The 21,052-nt window shown below is 45.5% G+C and overlaps 1 pseudogene across 1 annotated transcript in view; it reads left to right on the plus strand.

Annotated features, from left to right (window-relative positions):
- LOC311247930 (ecto-NOX disulfide-thiol exchanger 1-like) overlaps positions 1-21,052 on the plus strand; it is an 86,293-nt pseudogene that overhangs the window by 34,342 nt on the left and 30,899 nt on the right. Inside the window, exons 5-6 of the transcript XR_014621020.1 lie at positions 1,757-1,813; positions 3,740-3,842. The product of XR_014621020.1 is annotated as an ecto-NOX disulfide-thiol exchanger 1-like (transcript). The remainder of the gene's footprint in view (positions 1-1,756; positions 1,814-3,739; positions 3,843-21,052) is intronic.

Genomic DNA, 21,052 nt, shown 5'->3' on the forward strand with positions numbered 1-21,052 from the left:
TGCTGCAGCTTCATGGTCCTCCCCGGGTCCCTTCGTAAGGTTCTCCCAGGCGGTTCTGGGGTCTGTGGCCTTTCCTGCTTCCCGTCCTTTGGTAGGGTAGCAGGGGTGTGTGGGTATGGGCCACAGTGTGTTGGGTCACACGTGGTTCCGCCTGTGCTGTGTGTTCAAGGGGTTCTAGTTCCCTCTTGCTCGCACTCGGGTGGAGTTGACTGCGCCCCCCCTTCATTAGGAAGGATGGGGTGACGGGACTCTCCTTTCCCCTTGATGTGGGCTTACGGGTCCTCAGGGGGTGCATCTGTCGGGCCTCGCGTCCGCTCTACCCCATATCTCGGAATGGCTTAAGAGCGGGACGCGATGCCAGTACGAATATATAACGACAGGTTATGTATATAACCTAGTTATATGAGTACTGGCTAAGCGTCCCGCTCTTAGCGGCCCTGAGTTCCCTTGGGGAATCTTTTCCTGGAAACGTTTTTTTCCGAGGAAGAGTGAGTGGTGACCACGCCTAGTACTTTATAGTACGCCTCTATAGGGGCGGGGCCTGGCAGGTGGTGGGTGTATTTGTTTTTCGTTGATGGTGTACAGTAGGTACATGAGATGAGGTATATCTCGGAATGGCTTAAGAGCGGGACGCTTAGCCAGTACTCATATAATTAGGTTATATACATAACCTGTCGTTAATACTGCTCAGTGTTCCACTGCTCATTGGGCCACATGCTTAATTTAACTTTATCTGAAAATGAGCTAATTTGGATGAAATGCTCAGTTTGACTGATATGTTATCCTGAGATACTGCAGAGATTCACTACAGTCATCAATAGACAAGGAGAAGAGGGGCGTGGAAAGGTGAGGCGAGGCGAAGAGAGAGAAGAGAGGAGGAGAAGAGGAGTGGAAAGGTGACGCCAGGAGGGGGAAGAGGAGAATATAACAGTAGGTGCAGATGAGGGTCTGTACTGTATGCCCTATTGGTCATAATACACTGTGCTAGAGTCTGTGCAGGGTTTAGTGATTAAGAGTCAGATATTTCTAAAAGTTCTGCTTCCGTTAGTTCTCCAGCTGCTGGCAGCAGTCCATGCACCTGGTTGTGGAGCCTGGTGGCCGCTGGTACAAAGGACTAGCTGAGGCGGTTAGTGGTGTGTCACGGGGGGGTATGAGTCTGGCTGAACGTGCTCCTCATCTTGGCTAGCTCCTCATAGAGGGGGTGGGAGGGGTTCTCCAGGATAGCATCCAGCTTCTTTCTCATCCTCCTCTCTGCCACCACCTCTGAGCAAAGGAGAGGAGAGGAGAGGAGAGGAGGAGAAGAGAGGAAAGGAGAGGAGAAGAGGAGGGGCGGATGAGAAGAGGGGAGAGGAGTAGAGAGGAAAGGAGAAGAGAAGGGACACAGTGAATTAAGAGACCAGGCCTTGAGGCCAACAGAAAAAAGTCAAGAGTAGAGACATGTGGAGGAGAAGAGAGGGAAAGAAGAGGAGAGGATAGAGAAATGAGGAGGGGGGAGGAGAAGAAGAGATGGGCGGAGAGGGGAGGAGGAGAAGAGAGGAGAGACTAGGTGGGGGGTAGTGCTGAAGCTGGCAGCCACCGCTGTGACAGTCTGGCTGTGTTTCCATACACACACGGCACAGTCATACATAAAACAACAGAGCGGAAAGCTAGACTCTCTCTCTATTGTGGTTGAACGGCTGCCCCACGCCTCACCCTGGGTTCTCATTGCTCCTGATTAAATCAATATGTTCATTCTACTCTGCTTGTGTTTCCCCAGCTGTTGATCACCAACCTGGAGACCATGGAGGGGAGCAACAGGGAGCTGTCTGAGAAGGTAAAAACAATGACATTATATACTGTATAATGTATATATCGTTAGCCTCATACGATAATTGCCTAAGAATTTTTTTGACCAAATTGAGATTATTGCCTAACTGTAATCTCCTCACACTGCTGCATCGCCCTGGCGTAGTGCCTATGTCCTCAGCCAATCAGAACGCTTGTTACATAAAAAAATCCCCATCTGCCTAACTCACTCGTGTGACTTGTGCATTTTAACGTTACATACACAGATGGCGATGGCATGACTTAGGCAAGTATAACAATTGCCTTAGTGTATGACATGTATGCATGTACGAGGAAAAAATGCCTAAGTCACGACATATTTTGTTTAAAAGTCACCTTATTTTGTTACGCAATGGTTGTTGTGTTTTTGTCTTTTTGTAAACTTGTTAATACACTTTGTGGAACTTCTTTTCAAAATATAAATAAAAAACTCATACACATTTGCTGGAAAATTAGTTTTTTCTTTTCCAAAAAATCGTGAAAAATTACGTAGGCAATTATCGTATGAGGCTAACGATATATATATCAGAGGTTCTCAGAACATAGCTGTTTGCCCTGACTCTCGAGCTTGAAAGGGTTTAGTGTCCTGCTCAAGGACACTTGGACAGGACAGGACATCAGATCTTTGAAGCTCTAGTTTGAACCCACTGAAAGCCTTAGGTACAGCAATGAGGTTGGAGTGATAACCTCCATGGAAGATTACTGCAAATATAAAAGGTGCTCTGTATTGTACTGTATTTATATAGCATTTTGATCCAAAGCACTTTACAACGTATGCCTCACATTCACTCACACATTCATGGTGGCGGCAACCATGCTAGGTGCCAACCTGCTCATGGGGAGCAAATAGGGGTTAAGTGTCTTGCTCAAGGACACTTTGACATGCTGCCAGGAGGAACCAGAATCGAACCAGGAACCTTCTGATTACCAGACGACAGCTCTACCTCTTGAGCCACTGTCCACGGCCCAATGTGTTTGTGTGGATGCTCTTTACATAATAATGTAATAATGTATTTGACATGTGTTGGTGTGATATATATGGATATATTTTGTCGAGAGGAAGGGGGAAAAGGGTGGAGAGGGGGATGAGAGGAGAGGAGAGAAGAGGGAGAAAAGAGAGGAGAAAGGAGGGGAGAGTGGCTGGTGGCGTTAAAGGTGCTACCCCCACAGGGCTGCTCTCTGCCCATCTCATAGCACTTCACTGGCTTTCATAGGGCCCTCCAGGAGTCAATACACTCACTCACACACTTACTCACTTACTCACACTCATACACTCATACACTCACACACACACACACACACACACACACACACACACACACACACACACACACACACACACACACACACACACACACACACACACACACACACACACACACACACACGTTGGGGCCCGTGAACTTCTACCCCCATACTCTATTTATTGGACTGGAAGCTGATTTCATTCTGAAGGACATTGATACATAAAACATGGTACATACCCGTCCTGTACTTATATTCAATCAGTGAGTACTAGGCTAGGCTATATATCCCACTATATATTCATAGGAAAGTGATAGCGATGTGACCTTTCAATAATGCGGTCTGCCTCTCACATGACCTTGCCATTGGCCCACAGAGCTCGCTCAAGGTCTTATACATTGCTTGCTGATCGCTGGCTTTTATTTATTCATGACTGCAGTGTATGTGCATGCATTTCTGTGTCTCCGCCTGTATGATGTCCTCAACAATGTTCTTACAGTACGTCTGTGTGTGTGTGTGTGTGTGTGTGTGTGTGTGTGTGTGTGTGTGTGTGTGTGTGTGTGTGTGTGTGTGTGTGTGTGTGTGTGTGTGTGTGTGTGCGTGCGTGCGTGCGTGCGTGCGTGCGTGCGTGCGTGCGTGCGTGCGTGCGTGCGTGCGTGCGTGTTTGTAGGGATTCAACGGGTGTGTGCCTGCTCTGTACCATTCCAGAGAGAGGAGGAGTGAAACCATTATGAGAGGAGCTGTAACCTCAGAGAAAGAAGCTCTATTACTGGGTAAATATGAACCATATAGTTCACGGTTAACAGTATAGTTTGTGGTGCTCGTACATTGTTTTTCAATGTTCTTGGTATCTAGGAACATCTAGGGACCTGGGGCTATGTATTTCCAGTGTCAGTAATATTGTGTCTGTAAATTGTAATGAAAAAAAGGAGAATATAAATTATGATTTATTTTTGCATCTGTACCGGTGAATAACACCATGTTACAATTGTACTGGAACCGAGCTCGCTCACCGAGCTCATTCATCACCTTCTTGAGATCAAGTGTAAAAATAATCTAAGCAAATTAATAAAGGGAAGATGATTAAACAGAAGGATTTGTAGATACAGTAATAAATGATAATCGATTTTAATTATAAATTCATATTTGACCTTGAACTTGACCTTGACCTTATTATGGCCAAATCATACATCTATGGATAGGGAAAAGGCTCTGGATTTAGTCATTTCCTTGCGGTTTTACGATAAAAGAGATATAATTAGCATTTTTTCGATAAATTCTTATTTTCGGTAAATCGTATAAAACATCGGTAGAAAATATACACTTTGACTGCTGTTTTGATAGGGTTGTGGTCTTTACTCTTGGCTACAAAAAAATAAACATCCAAGATGAGGACGATTCGTGATGCCACTTTGCTGACCTCTAGCGGCTCGGTGTGCATTTCTTTTAATACAATATATAGATAGAATTAAGCCCTATTTGTTGCCTGTCAATTACCCTTTCAGGTGACAAAATCCGTTCAGCGGTTCTCAAGTTACATGCCGATAATGTGAGGCGTGCGCCAAAGTACACATTACTACCCCCGACTCCCGGGGCTCTCGCTCCGTCAATCATTTGGTGATCTTGAACATTTTTGGACAGGGTTGTAGCCAATGAGTGTGGCTTTCCAATGATACCCCACATGGGGATCTAATACGGTCTCTATTGATCGATTTATGATAAAGAAAAGCAGGGTCCCCTTATTTTTTTACAGTAATGGGGGGGGGGGGGGGGGGGGCAGCAAATGGCTACAACAAATGTCACAGTTCATTCTCAGTGGTTCCGTTTCAATAACAGAACCTTAACCTAAAGTGTTTCCATATGAATGTTATAACCTCCTATATTAGTGGTGCGGTTGGTGCAGTGGTTAGCACAGGTTGGAACCTGTGGCGGTTTTCTACGGGTGCTCCGGGTTCCTCCCACACCAGGTACATGCTCCTGCCGGGTACTCCGGGTTCCTCCCACACCAGGTACATGCTCCTGCCATTTCCCTTGACCAAGGCACTGGCATTAGAACTGGAGTTGGCCGCTGGATGCCCACTGCTCCTAAAAGTTAGGAGGGGTTAAATGCAGAGGACAAATTCCTGGATGCAAACATTTACATTTACATTTTACATTTAGTCATTTAGCTGACGCTTTTATCCAAAGCGACTTACAAGTTCTGTACGACAAGCCATCAGGAAGGGCACAACTCTATCAGCTGAGCAACAATGTTCATCAAAGTGTTGAGTGCTACAGTGTAGGTTAGTTTATTAGGACAAGTGCATGACAGTACGGTTAGTTAGGGTTAGATATTTTTTTTTATAGTTTTTTTTTTTTTTTTTTATTCAGATAATGGTTACTTTATTTACTTTGCAAATAAAGATATTCTGTGATTTACAGAATCACAGAGTTGTGTCATGAAACACTAGCTAAATCCACAAAGAATGGATTGCACGGAGCAAGTTGCACCCTTACTTACAATTCTGTTATGGTTTGTAACCGACCCCAATCGCACAACACAAGACAGGTATGAGAGTAAGCCAAGAACTGGGCATTTATTGAAACAGGGACAGAGGCCTGCGGAGGCGGGCTGGGGACAGGGAGGACTAGGAGGACTAAAGAGGGGAAAACAGACAAAGACTGGGATACAAGCATTAGAAGAATGTTGCTGCTCTGCAGCTTCTCCCGGGAAGGTTCGTCTGAGGAATCTGACAGTGACGTCAGAGCCGCTCTGCAGAATCCTCTCGGCAGCTCTCCGAGGTGGAAACGGGACAGAGAGGGAGAGAGAGAGCGGGTTAGCTCAGAGTACAGTTGGGAACAGAGCAGGTGACAGGAGAAGTGACTTGTCCCAAAACAGATAATCCAGTGACAGAATCTTCGGTGTAAATACACACTGTGAGCAAAGTTCCAACAACAATCCACGTGATTGAATCTTCGGTGCTAATACACACAGTGAGCGAAGTCCCAATAATAATCCAAGTGATAATATCTTCGGTGTGAATACACACAGTGAGCGAAGTCCCAATAATAATCCAAGTGATAATATCTTCGGTGTGAATACACACAGTGAGCGATGTTCAAGCAAATATTATCCCAAATGATCAATCCAAAAAACAGGCACAGGGAGAGTGACAGACTGAACAAAAAGCAGGATCTCTTCAGTGTTTACACACACGAAAAACGATAGGGTCAAAAGACAGTTTTGCAAAACTCACCCAGGCGCTGTGCGTAAAGAGAGCAGAATCAAACAGGGCGAGCGCGTCGTTACGGGGAACGGGTTGTCCAAGCGGAGGTCTGAGTGGTGCGTGTCTGTTAGGAGTGCGTCAGGATGCGCGTCTGGATGCGCGTCTGGAGTGAAGAGCGCGTCAGGCTCGGAGGTCTGGATGAGCATCTGGATGCGCGTCTGGAGTGAAGAGCGCGTCAGGCTCGGAGGTCTGGATGAGCGTCTGGAGTGCGTCTAGATGCGCGTCTGGAGTGAAGAGCGCGTCAGGCTCGGAGGTCTGGGTGGTGCGCGCCTGCTTGGAGTACACGCCGGTACGGAGAACGCATCTGCTGCGCGGAGGTCTGGATGCGCGTCTGCTTGGAGTACGCGCCGGTACGGAGAACGCATCTGCTGCGCGGAGGTCTGGAGTGGAACACCGGAATACCTCCCGTAGAGGTTTAGAGAGCGCAGTACGGTGTCTCCTTCCAGGCAAACGGCGACAGGTGGCGAAGGCTTGAGCGCATCTGGCGCGGAGGTCTGGGGTGAAACACTGGAATACCTCCCGTAGAGAATTAGAGAGCGCAGTAGAATGTCTCTCTCCAGGCAACGGCGACAGGTGGCCAAAGCTTGCACCTCGTCTCACGCCGGAGATAAGACAGCATGCAGACAGAAACAGAAACTCCCGTAGGAGCCTATAGACAGAGAACCTCCCGAAGGAGTTAGGTGATAGAGATATGATACGGAACGACCCGACAAGGGCCGAGGGGAAGAGCGAGGTACTTAAAGCCCACAGGGGAACTAATTAGCATAAACATCCGGTGCGTGAAGGTAATTGATACTTGAAACTAGAAGTGTGTGTTCGGCACCAGACCAATCAAACACATAATGACAGGTAGTCCAAGGGTGTGGCTGCTGAAGAGCAAACGAGAGCAATTGAACGCGAGGGTGGGGGCTAGTGAGGTGAGGAGACAGGGAATTAAAGGTCAAGGGAAAGGCAAACCTTACAGTACTCCCCCCTCCACGGGAGCCACCGGGCGACCCAAAAACACAGACAGAGGGGCAGGGGAAACCACAACAAAAGTGGGGCCAGCAACTGGGGCAGGGTAGCCGAGGGGTAACTAGAGGAGCTGAGGGGTAACTAGAGGAGCTGAGGGGTAACTAGAGGAGCTGAGGGGTAACTAGAGGAGCTGAGGGGTAACTGCCAGGGCACTGATAGCTACAGGGCCTATGCTAGCTGTAATGCAACATTAACAAAGAGGCTGCGCTAGCTGCCGGAGCTAGGCTAGCAGACAGGGCTGGAACAGGGGCACTGGAGAGGGGAACAGGGAAGGGACTAGCAGAGGGAAAGGGTAGCTGCCAGGGCACTGATAGCTACAGGGCCTATGCTAGCTGTACTGCTACATCAACATAGAGGCTGTGCTAGCTGCCGGAGCTAGGCTGGCAGACAGGGCTGGACCAGCATGAGAGAACAAGCTAGCTGGAAGGACAGTCCTAGCTGTGGGGAACCGACCTTGCTAGCTGAAGGGGCAGTCCTAGCAGTGGGGAAAACTGACCTTGCTAGCTGAAGGGGCAGTCCTAGCAGTGAGAGAAAAACTTACCTTGCTAGCTGAAGGGGCAGTCCTAGCAGTGGGGCAAACTGACCTTGCTAGCTGAAGGGGCGGTCCTAGCAGTGGGAGAAAACTGACCTTGCTAGCTGAAGGGGCAGTCCTAGCAGTGGGAGAAAACTGACCTTGCTAGCTGAAAGGGCAGTCCTAGCAGTGGGAAAACTGACCTTGCTAGCTGAAAGGGCAGTCCTAGCAGTGGGAAAACTGACCTTGCTAGCTGAAAGGGCAGTCCTAGCAGTGGGAAAACTGACCTTGCTAGCTGAAAGGGCAGTCCTAGCAGTGGGAGAAAACTGACCTTGCTAGCTGAAAGGGCAGTCCTAGCAGTGGGAAAAAACTGACCTTGCTAGCTGAAAGGGCAGTCCTAGCAGTGGGAAAAAACTGACCTTGCTAGCTGAAAGGGCAGTCCTAGCAGTGGGAAAACTGACCTTGCTAGCTGAAAGGGCAGTCCTAGCAGTGGGGAAAAACTGACCTTGCTAGCTGAAAGGGCAGTCCTAGCAGTGGGAAAGCTGACCTTGCTAGCTGAAAGGGCAGTCCTAGCAGTGGGAAAACTGACCTTGCTAGCTGAAAGGGCAGTCCTAGCAGTGGGAAAACTGACCTTGCTAGCTGAAAGGGCAGTCCTAGCAGTGGGAAAACTACACAAAAAGTGGAGGCCATGCAGAGGGACCGGGTTAGCTGCCTGGGCATGGCTAGCTACAGGGCCAATGCTAGCTGCAAGGGCTGCATTAACATAGAGGCTGTGCTAACAGCCGGGGCTAAGCTAGCAGAACTGGGGCCATGCAGAGGGACTGGGTTAGCTGCCTGGGCATGGCTAGCTACAGGGCCTATGCCAGCAGCAAGGGCTGCATTAACATAGAGGCTGTGCTAGCAGCCGGGGCTAAGCTAGCAGACTGGGGCCATGCTGGTAGTAGAGGCCTAACAAGCTGCAGGGGAGCTAACGAGGCTAACAGGGAAGCAAACAGGGGAGCTAACAAGCTAACAAGGGAGCTAACAGGGCTAACAGGGAAGCTAACAGGGCTAACAGGGGAACTAACAAGGGAACTAGAGGGAACAAAAAAAAAAGGCAAACTCAACATACACCGTCTGTGCTGGCTGGGGTCGTCGATTGGTCGGGTCGTACTGTTATGGTTTGTAACCGACCCCAATCGCACAACACAAGACAGGTATGAGAGTAAGCCAAGAACTGGGCATTTATTGAAACAGGGACAGAGGCCCGCGGAGGCGGGCTGGGGACAGGGAGGACTAGGAGGACCAAAGAGGGGAAAACAGACAAAGACTGGGATACAAGCATTAGAAGAATGTTGCTGCTCTTCAGCTTCTCCCGGGAAGGTTCGTCAGAGCCGCTCTGCAGAATCCTCTCGGCAGCTCTCCGAGGTGGAAACGGGACAGAGAGGGAGAGAGAGAGCGGGTTAGCTCAGAGTACAGTTGGGAACTGAGCAGGTGACAGGAGAAGTGACTTGTCCCAAAACAGATAATCCAGTGACAGAATCTTCGGTGTAAATACACACTGTGAGCAAAGTTCCAACAACAATCCACGTGATTGAATCTTCGGTGCTAATACACACAGTGAGCGAAGTCCCAATAATAATCCAAGTGATAATATCTTCGGTGTGAATACACACAGTGAGCGAAGTCCCAATAATAATCCAAGTGATAATATCTTCGGTGTGAATACACACAGTGAGCGATGTTCAAGCAAATATTATCCCAAATGATCAATCCAAAAAACAGGCACAGGGAGAGTGACAGACTGAACAAAAAGCAGGATCTCTTCAGTGTTTACACACACGAAAAACGATAGGGTCAAAAGACAGTTTTGCAAAACTCACCCAGGCGCTGTGCGTAAAGAGAGCAGAATCAAACAGGGCGAGCGCGTCGTTACGGGGAACGGGTTGTCCAAGCGGAGGTCTGAGTGGTGCGCGTCTGTTAGGAGTGCGTCAGGATGCGCGTCTGGATGCGCGTCTGGAGTGAAGAGCGCGTCAGGCTCGGAGGTCTGGATGAGCGTCTGGATGCGCGTCTGGAGTGAAGAGCGCGTCAGGCTCGGAGGTCTGGATGAGCGTCTGGAGTGCGTCTAGATGCGCGTCTGGAGTGAAGAGCGCGTCAGGCTCGGAGGTCTGGGTGGTGCGCGCCTGCTTGGAGTACGCGCCGGTACGGAGAACGCATCTGCTGCGCGGAGGTCTGGATGCGCGTCTGCTTGGAGTACGCACCGGTACGGAGAACGCATCTGCTGCGCGGAGGTCTGGAGTGGAACACCGGAATACCTCCCGTAGAGGTTTAGAGAGCGCAGTACGGTGTCTCCTTCCAGGCAAACGGCGACAGGTGGCGAAGGCTTGAGCGCATCTGGCGCGGAGGTCTCGGGTGAAACACTGGAATACCTCCCGTAGAGAATTAGAGAGCGCAGTAGAATGTCTCTCTCCAGGCAACGGCGACAGGTGGCCAAAGCTTGCACCTCGTCTCACGCCGGAGATAAGACAGCATGCAGACAGAAACAGAAACTCCCGTAGGAGCCTATAGACAGAGAACCTCCCGAAGGAGTTAGGTGATAGAGATATGATACGGAACGACCCGACAAGGGCCGAGGGGAAGAGCGAGGTACTTAAAGCCCACAGGGGAACTAATTAGCATAAACATCCGGTGCGTGAAGGTAATTGATACTTGAAACTAGAAGTGTGTGTTCGGCACCAGACCAATCAAACACATAATTATTATTATTATTATTTATTATATTATAATTATTATTATTATTATTTATTATTATTATTATTATTATTATTATTATTATTATAATGACAGGTAGTCCAAGGGTGTGGCTGCTGAAGAGCAAACGAGAGCAATTGAACGCGAGGGTGGGGGCTAGTGAGGTGAGGAGACAGGGAATTAAAGGTCAAGGGAAAGGCGAACCTTACAAATTCATTATGAAATGAAAATGGGGGACCCTGATGTAAACAAGACGAAAGTCTTTCTATGGTCTGCATCCCCTTAACAATTGTGTGTATTGAGTCGTACTGTATTGTACCCATTCTGCAATCTGTTAATACAATTTTCATTCAATCAATCACCGTGCAGATTGATTGATTGAATGAAAATTTTATTAGCAGATTGCAGAATGGGTACAGACTTTTGTCTTGTTTACATCAGGGTCCCCCATTTTCATTTCATAATGAATTGTAAGTAAGGGTGCAACTTGCTCCATGCAATCCATTCTTTGTGGATTTGTAACTCAAATATACTATACCCTTTTTTTCTGGGTCAAAGTCATGGAATAACTTTTTTTGGCCTTACTTCTTTAAAAAAAGAAAAAAAAATGTATCCACTTTTTCTCCCATTTTTCTATTTTTCTCCCATCCCAATTTTCATATCGTCCAATTCAACCCTCCCCTGTCTTCGAACGTTGTTTCTTGCCTCCCACAAGCCGGCTGCAATGTGGACTAAGTCATACATAGCACGAGTCCCCTCCGATACTCGAGGTAACAGCCGTCGCATCTTTTCACCTGCGCGGCTCGATCTTTCAGCGTCGGGGGTCTGGGCTTTGGAGGGGCCCCGCCCCCGTCTCTTCTTGATTCTACTGCGCAGGCACACCAACCGACCTGTAGGAGTCGCTGTCCACAACGCCCGATCCCCACCCTTCAGTTTCCCTCCCCGTAATACGGCCAATGTGTATTACTGTGGACGACCAGCTAAACTGAAAGCAATGTGGAGAGCGGGGCTCGAACCTCGTTGCGAGCGCCTTGCCATGTAGCCGCCCTTTAAAAAAAAAACTTTAACGGTTTTGAAGATACTTCATACACTCAGAGTGACAACAAGGATATAATACATCACAATGGGAACGTAAAAATCCTATTCACACTTATCTCTGTTACAGGGGAAATGAGGTAGCTACGCAGTTTGTATTATGTTGATGATGTATTATGTATTGTGTTCGGTCTATGATGCGATTTCGGGGGAGGGGGAGATAGGCCGGGAGCCAGGTCCACCCCTCAGGATGTTTTTTGCTACCTTTTTTTCATTATCATTTCCTGTTATCCCATACCTTGGGCCATCACGAGTTGATAATGACCACCCCCAAATCAGCCCCGTTTGGCCTCAGGGGCCAAAAAACCATCTTTTAGGGAAAAGCTTCTGGCGAAATTATGTAATTGCAAATATGAGGATACTGCAACTGCATAAATGGTCAAATAAGGCCATGTTTAGAAGGAGAGAGTGTGAACAGAAACAGCAAAAGTCGACTTGCGGTCTCACTTTTAATGTTGAGTTTAGACGAGTTTTGGGATGGAATTCTGCGTGCAGACGAGGCTGTAAAGACTCGAGACGACGGAGCCCCGCTGTCACACGATTGGCGCATATGTCACATGACGTGCTGTGAAGACCCGCCCTACTCTGCCTCTGATTCGCAGACTGTGGGTGGGGGAATGTGATTGGACCAAAGCAGAGTCACTCACAGACAGTGGCTCCAGTCACTAATAGTTGCGATAGGCGCGGGACAGATTCTTGTGTATTTAAAAGTACTGCCAATGTAGCCTTCAGGTGATCGCCATGGATAGAATAGATACTGGCGCATGCCTGTGATGTAAGCAGTACGCGCGACGAGAGCCTTGAGAACCCTTTCGTCATAGTTTTATGCGGTTTGACAGTTTAGATGATAGCGCAAAGGTTTATCGTTTCTAGGAATTCCACCCAGGAAGGTGGTCTCACTTTTTTGCGGTTTCTCCCCGTAAAAACGCTGTTGCCGTATAAACAAAAGGCACATCCGAAAAAATATTTTTGCGGATTCACCTGCTAGCGTTTCCGTCTAAACAGGGCCTAAGTCTGAAACCTTGCATGGTGTATCCTGACACATAGGGGAAAAGTATCAGAATAATACTCTGGGGCTTACTACATTTCTATTGTCAAATATCACCCTCAGAATACCCCAAAAGACAAAAAAACGTCTGTCCGCCTGACAAATTGTCATCAAAAGTGATAATTTTCAAGTATTTTATTATACATGTTGCTGCTTCACATGGATATAAAAACGTCCCACATTTATAAGCTTCAATTTAAGTCCAAGATGACCTTTCTATCTAGAATATTACACCTGCTATGACCAAGGTTCTCCATTGTACCTCAAATCGAGAAAATAGAACATATTTCTTCTCTTTTTTTTCTCCCTTATTTTTTATATCTAAAAAATATATTAACACTATGATCGCCGTGGACGAGTTTACACGTCATTCCTAGCCATGCTCATTCTGCCGAAGACGCCGTAACTCGTCTTTGATGTCAATATTTCAAAAATCTGTCATCGAAATCATATTTCCTTTCCGGAGCCCTGAGACACATTGCAAAGCTCCACTCAACTCTCTAGCGGTTCAAGAGCGCCATCTGGTGGCCGATCGGCAGATCGCCAGCCGGAAATTAACCTTTGAACCGGTAGTGCTCATCCATATGTGGTCCGGGCACTCGCTATCGTTGGAGAGACTCCGTATTGACACAGTGAACATCGATCGGTGCAAATAACTCGAAAAAACAACATGATTTGGACGTATATACTATTATACAACCTGGAAATGGATCGGGCATTTCTCCATCCCATAATAGAAACAATTCTGTTCCACGCTCATCGGCCAGCGGCGCGAGGAAGCCACGGTAAGATTCAGCGTTATATTCTAACGTCTTCTATACTAACTGATCTGATGAACATATGACCCACACTAGATGAATCATCTAACGCTGCCCACGGAATTATAAACGATCCCCCGCCCATCCGGTCATCATCAGATGATGCGTAGAAACTTCTAGAACCACGTCCAGTTGACATTTTTTATCTCGCATCAACTGTATTTGATCATCAATATAATGCATTTAGGGCTATAAATCACGTTCTGAAGAAAGCTGCAGAAAACGATAAAAACATACTTATACTTTAGACCATATTTTAGTATGAATATGTGAATGAAAAAGTTTAACGTTGCTACACCCTGAACAATACATATAGGACATTGAATGGGCCATAATAATGTCAATTTAGCAATAGAATTTAAAAAGTTATAGCCCTGCAAAGAAGGGGAACTTCTCCATAGACAAATAGAGCTGGCGAGGGATGGTAAATTATGAATTTAACCCATGGCGATTAAAGTGTTAAACAAGAGTTGAGACTTAAGTAATGTAATGCTATACTATCTGGAGTTAATTACATGAAAAGTTAACAATTTTTTTTTATCCACTTTTTCTCCCATTTTTCTATATTTTCTCCCATCCCAATTTCGTATCATCCAATTCAACCCTCCCCTGTCACGAACGCTGTTTCTTGCCTCCCACAAGCCGGCTGCAATGTGGACTAAGTCATACATACTGGAAGATCCCCCAACCACCTCCAATGTAAAGTACCCAGTATGGTTGTCAATATCCCAGTGTACCCAACCCCCCCCCACCCAACCTCCTCCAATGTACAGTTTCTACGTCAAATGTATATACTCCCTTTTCTTGACTCCTTCTGTATCACAAACAGTACTGTATTTGCAAATCTGGTATGTCATAAATGTATAGATGTAGCAGTACTGACTATCTGTATGTCATGTATGTCATATATGTCCTGATGAATTGAAAATGGGGGACCCTGGTGTAAACAAGACGAAAGTCTTTCTCTGGTCTGCATCCCCTTAACAATTGTGTGTATTGAGCTGTACTGTATTGTACCCATTCTGCAATCTGTTAATAAAGTTTTCAATCAATCAATCAATCAGCACAAGTCCCCTCCGGTACTCGAGGTAACAGCAGTCGCATCTTTTCACCTGCGCAGCTCGATCTCTCAGTGGCGAGGAGTAACGCGTGGGAGGCTCACGCTGCCCCCGACACTTCCTGATTCTACTGCGCAGGCGCACCAACCGACCTGTAGGAGTCGCTGTCCACAACGCCCGATCCCCACCCATCAGTTTCCCACCGCCTAATACGGCCAATGTGTATTAGTATGAACGACCAGCTAAACTGAAAGCAATGTGGAGCGCTGGGCTCGAACAGGCAAGCCCAGCGTCTCCGTCATTCGTGGCGAGCGCCTTGCCCACTACGCCACGTAGCCGCCCAAAAGTTAACAATGTTACGCCCCCTGGTGGACCGGGGTATCACAGTGCAACATAAAACAGATTGAGCAAAGGAGGGTTCAGTCACAGAAAACCCGGTAACCACACACACACACACCATAATTTATATCCCACTTCTGCTCTCACTAGTCTCCCATTCCTGCTCTCATATAGCTAGCTACATTGGGCTGGCAGCTAACAATCTACAAGCTAACTAGCTAATGTTATCACTCTAGAAGTATAGTTGCTAATAATTATAATTTATTTTCTTAATAATTACAATTTCATAATTTCTCTCCCACTTCTACTCTCACTAGCTAGCTACATTGGGCTGGCTATATTAGCTAACAATCTAAAAGCTAACGTTAATGTTATCACTCTAGAAGTAGAGTTGCCACCTTTCACGTAAAAAAATATTGGACAGTCAATCTCTTCCTACAGCCAGAAAAATAGATCAACTTACCCAAAATTGTCTTTGCTGAATAACTGACATGTGACATGAAACAGGGTTAGGGTTTTGGTTGGTTGGTGTGTGTAACCCGGTCAGCACTGCTTTCGTTTCAAGTTTCTTTAATAGTTGTCATACAGAAGTACAGAATACTTTTATACAAAATGCTTCCTACTGTTACGCTCCAGAGACTGCTAGACAAGATAAGTATGAAATAAAATAGTATAGCATGTAATAGAAGTAAAAATAGAAGTCACAGTGTTCAGTATAGACATATGTACAATGTTCGATGCAGAATAGAAGTAACTGAGTTACCATACAATATACAATATACTATGCAATGTACTAATATACAATACTATATAGTGCAAAGCAGAAATGGGATGAGGTACAATTTAGGTACAATTTACAGTAAGGTGTACGAGTTGTAGTACAAATCCTTTACCAATAAATATAAAGTGTGTTTAGGTGATCTAAAGTGTGGAGAGTGGGTGCTGCAGTGTGTTGTTTGTTTAAAGTGAGTGTGCGCGTGTGTGCTGTGTGCATTTGATGGTTGTTGCATAGTGTTTATTGTTCGTTGAGCAGCCTGATGGCCTGGGGATAGTGCTTTATGTTGCACTGTGATACCCCGATCCAACAGGGGGCGTAACATTGTTCACTTTTCATGTAATTAACTTCAGATAGTATAGCATTACATTACTTAAGTCTCAAATCTTGTTTAATATATTTTTTAGATATAAAAAAAAGGGAGAAAAAAAGAAGAAATATGTTCCATTTTCTCGATTTGAGGTACAATGGAGAACTTTGGTCATAGCAGGTGTACTATTCTAGATAGAAAGGTCATCTTGGACTTAAATTGAAGCTTATAAATGTGGGACGTTTTTATATCCATGTGAGGCAGCAACATGTATAATAAAATACTTGAAAATGATCACTTTTGATGACAATTTGTCAGGCGGACAGAATGTTTTTTGTCTTTTGGGGTATTCTGAGGGTGATATTTGACAATAGAAAGGTAGTAAGGCCCAGAGTATTATTCTGATACTTTTCCCCTATGTGTCAGGATACACCATGCAAGGTTTCAGACTTATTTGACCATTTATGCAGTTGCAGTACCCTCATATTTGAAATTACATAATTTCGCCAGAAGCTTTTCCCAAAAAAATAGTTTTTTGGCCCCTGAGGCCAAACGGGGCTGATTTGCGGGTGGTCATTATCAACTTGTGATGGCCCAAGGTATGGGATAACTGGAAATAATAATGAAAAAAAGGTAGCAAAAAACATCCTGAGGGGTGGACCTGCCTCCCGGCCTAAGAGTATTCACGCCGTCCCTCCTCTGGTTGAGCCTATCAGCCTGCCTCCAGCCAATTACGTCATCTTACCTTTCTCCCATCTTCCAATCGTGTTACTCCTCCTCCTTTTTAAGCAGCATCTTGACAGCTATTCAGATGCGCTGCGGTCATCTGGAAGATCTCGGGCTGATGCCACCCTGCCGTACACACACCAAATCAGCATTCATAACGTCATTCCATAAACACATCATCATCCTTTCTGCTGTCAGTTGAACTAAAATCTCAAACTGAACACTATTCTAGCTTCTTTGCCACAAGGTTCAGTAACCAGACATACTGTGGTACTACAGCAGTGAGAGTGGGTGGGATGAAATATGGCAAATATAGTTCTCCGAGGTCAGAGGGAAAAACTAATATCTTGGGAGACAATTATGCAGGAGAGCCGCTGGGGATTCTGGATTTTTTTTTAGTTTGTTACACACAGCTCTGTACTTGTTTGTTACACACAGCTCTGTACTTGTTTGTTACACACAGCTCTGTACTTGTTTGTTACACACAGCTCTGTACTTGTTTGTTACACACAGCTCTGTACTTGTTTGTTACACACAGCTCTGTACTTGTTTGTTACACACAGCTCTGTACTTGTTTGTTACACACAGCCTATGTACTTGTTTGTTACACACAGCTCTGTACTTGAAATTCAGGTGTCATAGCAGCATGGGGGAGTGGGGAGGGGAGGTACAGACGGGGGGAATCCTAATTTATTAAATGTTATTACCACAGGAATATTCCCCCAAACAACTATTTCCACTACGCCGTAATAGTGCTGGATTGATTGCATTGGATCGCTGGTTGAGAAGGTGTAATGGGGCGCAGTGACGATTTCATGCCTGTCTGTTAGAATTTAGGCTGAGCTCTGACAATCAGTGTTGGGGGATGTGGGTGTTACATAGAATAATTTTCCTTTAAAAAGAATTTGTGGAACAATTGTATTGTTAACAGCAAATTTAGCATAAAACGCCTGTCGATTGCATACCCAAAGTAATTGGAAAGCTATTCTTGAACTATTTATAGAACATGCATGAGTGAATCACAATTTTTTTTCTTTTTACTTACGTCTGAATTATAGATAGCTGCAAAAGAGTTCCAGCTGAGAGGTATTAGGTGGAAAACACAATGGGTCCATAGCCTGAAGTCTTATCTAGTACAGGTCCAAAGTTGATAACAATACCACAGAACATTTGTGTTTTACACATGTTTTTCTAATGGTATGTATAGGTATGTTACTATGTTTATCCAAAATGGCCATTGGCACCAATGCATTGGCACGCGCAGGAGATGTCGAACAAGTCTTCTTCTTTCGCCAGAGAAAAAAACATATATATATATTAGGGATGCTCGATATTGGCTTTTTTACCGATACCGATATACCGATATTGTCCAACTCTTAATTTCTGATACCGATATCAACCGATATATGCATTGAATAATTGAATAATTTCAGGTAATTAACATTACATATCTCTTGTTGTGGAATTAACACAACATTATGCATACTTTTGACAATAAATAAAATCAGAATTTGTTCTTACTTGCTTGCCTGGGTAAATAAAGGTTATAGAAATGTAAAAAAAAAAAAAAAAAAAAATTGAAAACCGATACCGATATTTTCCGATATCACATTTTAATGCCGATATCGGCCGATAATATCGGTAGTAGGGCTGCAACTAATGACTAATTTGGTAGTCGACTAATCTGCCGATTATTTTTTCGATTAGTCGACTAATCGAAAACCAATGTAAACAACAACAAAAAAAAAAAAAGGATTTTTTTTTTTTTTTTTTATTACCTATCTTTGTGAAAGTGGCTTCTCAGCTCTGGTCCAGCTGAAGACAGAGCAGAGGAACAGATTGGACATTGAGCATGACCTCAGAGTTGCTTGTCTACCATCACCCCAGACTTTGAGACTCTTGTCAGGACCAAACTACAACATCATAACATGATGATCCCATAGCAAATTAAAATAATGACTCATGAAACATTTGAATTTGGATCTTTAAGCCACTTTAAATGAAAATGTATTTGAAGAACAATACAGCAATCACTCATAACAAGATAAATAAATTAAATAATACAAATTAAAGTGGAAGTGTACTTTAAATAACTTTTGTTTGCTGTGTGTGAGAGGAGTCCGTGTGTGTGTGTATGTGTGTGTGTCTTACTCTGATCGCTGTGTGAGTGAGAGGAGTGTGTGTACTGTGTAATTTGTGTGCGTGTCTTACTCTGATCGCTGTGTGAGTGAGAGGAGTGTGTGTACTGTGTAATTTGTGTGTGTGTCTTACTCTGATCGCTGTGTGAGTGAGAGGTGTGTACTGTGTAATTTGTGTATGTGTGTGTGTCTTACTCTGATCGCTGTGTGTGAGTGAGAGGAGTGTGAATGTGTGTGTCTTACTCTGATCGCTGTGTGTGAGAGAGAGGAGTGTGAATGTGTGTGTGTCTTACTCTGATCGCTGTGTGTGAGTGAGAGGAGTGTGTATGTGTGTGTGTCTTACTCTGATCGCTGTGTGTGAGTGAGAGGAGTGTGTATGTGTGTGTCTTACTCTGATCGCTGTGTGTGAGTGAGAGGAGTGCGTGTGTAATGTATTGTGTGTCTAGTCTGATCATCATCTCCTGCAGGGGAACAATGTTTTCAATGTCCAAAATTTGCTATGGGATCATCATGTTATGATGTTGTCTGGAACCCTGAGAAGCCACTCTCACAAAGATAGGTAGTGCACAAAAAAAAAAAAAAAAAAATTTAATGACTAATCGACGCAACAATTTCTCGTCGACGATTTTTTATAATCGACGTCGTCGATTATGTCGACTAATCGTTGCAGCCCTAATCGGTAGGCCGATAATATCGGACATCCCTAATATATATATATATATATATATCCCGGGAAATATCCCTCACGTAAGATATCGTCATTTCCAGAATTTCATTGGCTACAAAAGCGGTCAATCATTTTCACCGTCAGAGGTGATTGGTCCGGTCACCAGGAGGCGAAACCAGAGGTGGTAACTTTTTAGAAACTGACGCTCATTGGCTGTTTGGACTTATAACCCAAAATTGGAAGCACGTAATAGGCCAAGTAGGGTCACCAAGTAGGGTCGGGATCAATGTTATCAGTCGTCATCACGGTTTCACCGTTATCACTCCACGTCAGGTCATATCATTACGTTTTTCGTTTCTCATTTCAATAGAATCGTTTGTCACTCTATTTTTGCATCTTGACGTCACCAGGGTTTTCTTTTGAACGTGTCACAATTAGGAGCCTACTTGGCCTCTTAGCGGCATTTTCTTTCTGAGCAGTGAGTGACAAAATAGACTATTAATGAAATTGTTCAACGTTGGGGCGGCTAAGTGGCGCAGTGGGCCAGGCGCTCGCCACTAACGCAGGATATGCTGGGTTCGAGCCCAGCTCTCGGCGTTGCTTCCGGCTTGGCTGGTCGTTCATACTAATACAATTGGCAGTATTAGGGGGTGGGAAAGCCGTGAGTGGGGATCGGACGTTGTGGACAGCGACTCCTACAGGTCGGTTGGTGCACCTGTACAGCAGAATCAGGAAGTATCAGGGGCAGCATGAGCCTCCCACGCGTTACTCCTCGCCACTGAGAGATCGCGCTGTACAGGTGAAAAGATGCGACGGCTACCTCCTCGTGTACCGGAAGGGACACGTGATGCAAGGCTTGGTCCACATTGCAGCCGACCAGTGGGAGGCATGGTCTAGCAACGTTCGAGACAGGGGAGGGAATAATTGGATAATACGAAATTGGGATGGGAGAAAAATAGAAAAATGGGGAGAAAAAAGTTGATAAAAAAAAAGAAACTGTTCGACGTTATTACGAAAGTAACATATTAAGCCACTTGACTCTCCTCAAGAAAGGTCCTGTGAAACTGTTGGATGCAAATCCATTACGTGATGAGTATTTTTCGAACCCTATAGTACATCCATATTATGCACACTACACACTACACCACACACACACACACACACACACACACACACACACACACACACACACACACACACACACACACACACACACACACACACACACACACACACACACACACACACACACACACACACACACACATTTCACTGCATGCACCCACAGCGCGCCACTCGTTGTCCATTCTGCGCACACTGCTGCCATCGTGTTCTCAATGCAGAAACACACACACACCATCTCTCAGTGTCTGTGGGACACAGAGACACGCATAGACATACAAGGAGGGGGCATTCAGCCAGAACCAGAGAACAACACGAACCCGTTCCACCATGGAGCAGACTGGGAAAAACACAAATTGCTCTCGT

The sequence above is a fragment of the Notolepis coatsorum genome (assembly GCF_963971535.1).
Source record: "Notolepis coatsorum genome assembly, contig: SCAFFOLD_212, whole genome shotgun sequence".
NCBI lineage: Eukaryota > Metazoa > Chordata > Actinopteri > Aulopiformes > Paralepididae > Notolepis > Notolepis coatsorum.